This window comes from Artemia franciscana, chromosome 3 (assembly GCF_032884065.1).
Source record: "Artemia franciscana chromosome 3, ASM3288406v1, whole genome shotgun sequence".
Classification (NCBI taxonomy): domain Eukaryota; kingdom Metazoa; phylum Arthropoda; class Branchiopoda; order Anostraca; family Artemiidae; genus Artemia; species Artemia franciscana.
The window spans coordinates 85,970-92,775 of NC_088865.1; positions in this window are offsets into that span (position 1 = coordinate 85,970).

Genomic DNA, 6,806 nt, shown 5'->3' on the forward strand with positions numbered 1-6,806 from the left:
GTTGCCCTTCAATCATTTTCGACAACTATAGGGGCACTAGCACTTTTAAATCTAAGCAAATGAGCATTTTTCGAAGTTTCTAGAGCAATAATGGTAATCTAAAAATTAAAATCAGATGCACTTAGGGAAAATACGATGTGTGGAGGGGGGATTCACCCTCAAAACACTCTGAATCTTAAAAAGAGCGCTAGAACTTCAGATGACCAATCAAATAAGCCCCCTCCAAAGGTTATACAATCACCCTTTATATGCTACCCATATACGAGCATATTTATATACCTTATATGCTCCCAGGACATAACTTACAACCCTTACCCTGAGGGCTGTGGGGGGGGTCATCCTCAAAGACATAATTTCCAAACCTTTCAATTACGTTTAACAAAATGGCTATTTCAAAATTTTTATTGGACATGTTTTGGGAAATGGTGGGCGTGGGAGGGGGGTTAGTTGCCCTCCAATCATACTCAGCTATTAAAAAGGGCAGTAGCCCTTTCAATTCCATCTGAATGAGATCTTTTCGAAGTTTTAACGACAGCAATTAACCATCTCAAAATTTCTATCAGATGCATTTCGGGAATATATGGTGTATGTGTGTGTGTAGAGAGGGAGGGGTATCCACCCTCCGATCACTCTGAATCTCAAAAAGAGGCACTAGAAATTCTTATTACCATTCTAGTGAGCCCCCTTCGAAGTTTACATGATCACCCTTTCTATATGAACCTTAAATGCCCCCAGGACACAGCTTACAACCCCTGCCCTGAGGGCTGTTGGGGAGGGGGGTTGTCACCCTCAAAGACATAATTTCCAGATCTTTCAACTATTTTGAATAAAATGGCCACATCAAAATTTTGATTGGATGTGTTTGGGGAAATGGAATGGAAAAATTTGAATGAAAATGAATTTAACAAGATTTTAAGTAATACATATAAACACTCAAATAAACAATACAAATGAGAGGAAACTTGAGTTTGTCTCTGACCAAATACCAGACCTGCCAACGCCATCTACAGCTACACAGCAAAATAGCCATGGATGACTAGTATTGGACAACAACTATTTACTTATTGATTATTTTCAACTTTGCTTTACAACGAAAATCAAATAATGTAACGACGTCTGCCAAGAGTGCAGAAAAGGCATATTTATTTACATGTTTAGAAACTAGCATATTTTCTACATGCTAACCTAATACCACCTTATCTATTAAATAAAAAGTTTAAAGAAAAATATCTACCAACTTTGATTCATTATAATTGCGCTTTTTTCTAGTGCTACTGGTGATACTACAATGCCAGCAGCATTAGTTTTATTAAAGTTGTTATAAAGCTGTTATTAAGAGTTGTTACTAAATTATATATGAGAATCACCCTATCACTTTCCGCCATTCCGACATAAATAGCTTTACTCCCCCTCCCCCCCCGAAAAAAAGTAATAAATTAGCTAAAGAATCTGATCAGGTTCCCAACTCAGGAAAATAAAACATGGTTTGTTAAATGTGAACGGAAATACTGACTATTAGAACCAACTTGACCAAAATGCACGAACAAAAGGTAGTAACATCAAAATAAATAACAAAAACAACAAAAGAGTTTCATGTTAGTAAGAAAGAAAGAAAGGCTTGTAATCTGTTTCACGGCTTGTTACCATAAACTGTTTCATCCAGATTTTGATTCATTTACACAAAGTTTGATTTGAATTTTATAATTCTGCTGGTTTTACGCTGCACTACAAGATGCACTTTGCACAAATGTCGCGCATTTTTATTTGACCAATATTAATTCATCACAATTCTCCTCTTATCATTATCTGTTATTTCTTTTTAGCAAAAGTATTTTTCAAAATCTAGCGGGGGAAGTGTTTTCTTCCACCTTTTTAATACAAATGCAAAAAAGGCAACATTCAATAGAAATACACTCTCCTGCCATAAAATAATTTTTTTAAATCTAGGGGAGGGTAAAAAAATCCAGCAGGACATGTGAAACCCCCCGCCCCCCAACTGAAGACACTGCATTTTGTAGCAATAAACGAAAAACAAATTGTATATACATATGTAGAGAGAGAGAGGCTTATTAAACAACTTTCGTAGCTCTTGGCTTTTTGGCAAAAGCATTAAAAACAAAAAATATTTACTGTTAAACATAGACGTAAAGAAAAGCCACAAATGGATTGTAATATCGGTTTATCCGTTCACACATAGGAATCAGTTTGGACTTCTGTCGCTATCTGATCTCAGGCGGGTAAGTTCTCGATGGGCTGGGTCTAAACAGCCTGTTCAATTTGAAAGTCATATTCACCACAAGTGTGGGAAGTGTATCCTACAAGCTTGATCACGGTTTCATTATGAAGATAATATGAAAAAAACTTCGTTTTCTTAAAGAGTTAAAGAGGCTGCGTCCCAAAGTCGAACCTTAAAACGTACAGGAATTAGAAGAGGCAGTTGGGGGCTGCCCCCCAAACCCCCAGCTTTTAAAGACTCTTTTGTACAGGTTTCACTCTTTTGTATCACGGTTTCATTATGAAGAGCTACTTTCTATTAATTCTTAAGCTATCAATTATTTTTCGAATAAAACATGCGCAATACCTTGTCTTAATTGGTTCAGAATACTGAACTCCTTTGGCCAGCTCCACTACACTCATGAGTGCTTTTTTTGCCGTCACACTTTCCAAAATCTTCTCCTCTTCTTTAAGCTGTTTTTCGTATGCACTTTCTTTTTTAGCTAAAATAAAAGGAAATTTCGGGAAGAAAAGACATGACATTTTAAATTACAACCAAAAGAAAAAGCTTATATAATCTTATTTTACATAAACATCCAGAAAACATAACAACATGCTACTCTGAAAACTCTATGTCTATAGAACAGGCAAGAGTTTCTGCATAGACTATGACAATCAGTTCAGAGTCATTTGCTTTCAACACTCACAAGAGAGTATAGATTTTTTTTTATGCCTATAGCCTAAAGACGAGCGGCTATATCTAATTATAGAGGTCGCAGTCAGTATGATTTATTAAAAATTATCAAATTAAATATTTAATTTTGATTAATATTGAATAATACATTATTTAAAATATAGATTAACTCAATTAATATTTAATTTATAAGTATACCTTGTATGTCTTGGGGCTCATGCAGCTCTCAGTGAAGTTCTTCTTCTCTAGGGTAAGTAAGGGGATTAGAATTTTGTGTTTCGGGTGTTTCGTGGAAGATGATAATACGAAACATTTTTTTTTTATGACTGACGGGCTTTTTTAATTTAATTTAGCCAAGAGGTACTTTCATATCAGTTTTTCAAAGCTTTATCGAATGGTAAAAACCGAAGAAAATCTCAAAAATCCACGAAAAAAGATATTAACAAAAGAGATATCCCAATTTTTATTTAAAAATAATAAAGAACAAGTAAAGAAAAGCTTCCCGGAGCGACGCTTTTTAGATTGATGAATGCGACGAAGCTTAGAAAGTTTAGGAAGCAATATGCTCCTCAGCATCGTCATTAGTCAGATGTAATTACGAATCTAACACACATAAACTCTTATGACCTCTTCAACAAGTTAGTCATCTACTTAATTCAAGCATCAAGAATCCCTAGGGGCTAAATATCCCTAGGGATATACACCTTTGGCTAGGTATCATAGGAATAGAAAGATTGTAATAGGAATAGAAAGATGTAAAAAACAGAGTCATAAACTGGGACATATATGATACAGTCCATATTCTTCAGGCTTGTTTTCCAATTCCTGTGACACATTTTAGCTAAGATTCCTATTGGTATAAATCAGGGCTTCTTAAACTATGGGTCGCGACGCCATTTGGGTCGCGTAGCAAAATTATGGGGTCGCGAGTGATAAAAATACAATTTAACAAAAATATTTTTTAACTTGTAAAATTATTGTTATAAAGAAAAATAAAAATCATCGTAGATAAATATATTATAAAATCTTCTGGTTTGGAAAGACTGTTTATACCAGCATTTCTATTCCTATCATTATGATATCGTGTATAAATTTACTATGAATCGGAAGGAATTTATTTTTGTCAATCTCTTAAAACCGAAATAATCCTGATAAATATTATCAAAAAAATTTCTAAGTGTTATTTCGAAGAAACTATATAAACATTTCGTGTTATTTTCATTTAGCCATTGTATGATTGTGAACGAAGTGCATGTTATTCCGGATTAGTCAGTTTAACCCTTTCGCGACCGACGGGGCCTTACAATCCAGGCATGTAAAAATCCTTTGGGCGTTTCTTAGTTGATTGATAGAACCAGAATTGAACGATATGCTTCAGGATGTTGTTAAGGTCATAAATTTTATTAAGAGCCATGCCCTTAACATTCGCTTATTTTCAAATCTTTGTAAGAATACGGATTCCAACTACACAACTTTGTTATTACATGCAGAAGTAAGATTGTTGTCAAGAGGTCAAAGTTTACAAAGATTATTGTTATTTAAGGACGAGATCAAAATATTTTTAACTGAACGAAAATGTGAATCTGCTACTTTTTTTCAAAATGACTTGTGGCTATCCAAGCTGTGTTATTTGTCAGATATTTTTGCGAAGTTAAACGATCTTAACTTGTCTCTTCAAGGAAAAAATTGCGATATGTTTACTTCAAACGATAAGATTAGAAGCTTTTTAAAGAGATCAGCATTCTACGAATAAAAATTCGTTCGAAATGTTTTCAAGTGTTGATAATTCTGTAATTGAGAAAATTCATTGTAAAACTTTTATTGCAGAAACCGAATAAATTTAATCTAACGAATAAAAATTTATTCTAACGAATAAAAATTCGTTCGAAATGTTTTCCAGTGTTGATAATTTTGTAATTGAGAAAATTCATTGTACAACTTTTATAGCAAAAACCGAATAAATTTAATCTAACGAATAAAAATTTATTCTAACGAATAAAAATTCGTTCGAAATGTTTTCCAGTGTTGATAATTTTATAATTGAGAAAATTCATTGTAAAACTTTTATTGCAAAAACCGAATAAATTTAATCTAACGAATAAAAATTTATTCTAACGAATAAAAATTCGTTCGGAATGTTTTCCAGTGTTGATAATTTTGTAATTGAGAAAATTCATTGTAAAACTTTTATTGCAAAAACCGAATAAATTTAATCTAACGAATAAAAATTTATTCGAACGAATTCATTTAACGCCACATATTTAAGTGAAATTACTTTCTCAGCTTTAACAAACATTAAATCCCAATATCGTTCAGCGATAAAGAATGTTGAAGAGGTCTTGTGTCCATCAGTTTCTAACATTACACCAAGATTTGATTTGTTATGCAATAAAAAACAGGCATATCCGTCTCATTAAATTTTTGACGTAAACTTTAATTTAATATTTACCACGCAACGACTTGGATATATTCGAGAGAATTAAGATGGTCGGAATCCACTTTTGTTTTTGAAACTATAATAAAAACATTTCTATAACACTTTGTGCAAAATTTCAATTTTAGATTTTTATATGTTTCAAAACGAATTCTAAATTTAAATATTTTCATATGCATATGTATATTGTTACATGATAAATATATCATCAAAAATATTAATTTATTTTTCTTTTATATTTGTTGGGGTCGTTAAGAAACTCGCAATCATAAATGGAGTCGGGAATTACGAAAGTTTAAGAAGCCCTGGTATAAATCATCATAGATACTAAAGACAGTAAAGACATGTGTAGGGAAAATAAAATTGTACATTTTATTGTGTTTTATGCACTAAAGCATAGAGCCTCTTGTATGTCATCTTAAAAGACGAGGAAGCTGTTTCTTATTCGAAAACATATAAATGTATCTATGGAAAGAAGTTGAAGTAGCGATTTCTCTTCCCAACAACAATAAAAGCATGTTAGTGGTGATACAAATATGTTACAATGTAACATACTGACAACGTTACATATGTTACAACGACAAAAGAATTACAACGATAAACGTATGTTAGAAGTACGCCAGTGATGATCAGGAAAAATTCAGTTTAGATGATTTTCTATAATATTATAACTAATTACATATTAGAATTACAAGGATAATGTATGTATATCCTGTATAATGTATCCTGATAAAGAATTACAACGATAAACGTATGTTAGAAGTACGCCAGTGATGATCAGGAAAAATTCAGTTTAGATGATTTTCTATAAGATTATAACGAACACATAATAGAATTACAACGATAATGTATGTATATCCTGTATAATGTATCCTGATAAAGAATTACAACGATAAACGGATGTTAGAAGTACGCCAGTGATGATCAGGAAAAATTCAGTTTAGATTATTTTCTATAAGATTATAACGAATTATATAATAGAATTACAACGATAATGTATGTATATCCTGTATAATGGATATACATCCATTACGGTAAGCTTGACAGCTTACCGTATTTGGTATTAATAAATAAATAAACAAATAATGTATCCTGATAAAGAATTACAACGATAAACGTATGTTAGAAGTACGCCAGTGATGATCAGGAAAAATTTCAGTTTATGAATGAAAATTCAGTTTAGATGATACCCGGCCCTTCTTTCCCAGTTAGTATCCGTGTATAAATCCTCTATTAAGCGTCTTTCTTTTTTTATCCTTTGCAGTTAACCATACTAAATTGGCACAAGATAAATGTTTTTCTTGTTTTTTTTTACTACGCGGGGAACTAGAATACTGCGTCCATATGAGTGGAAGAAAAGTAAAAAAAAACGCGAGATAAAAGAATCAACATAAGAAACGGAAAAAGAGGGAGCACAAAGGAATGAAAAAGAAATTCTTGAGATAATATATTTTTTTTACAGAA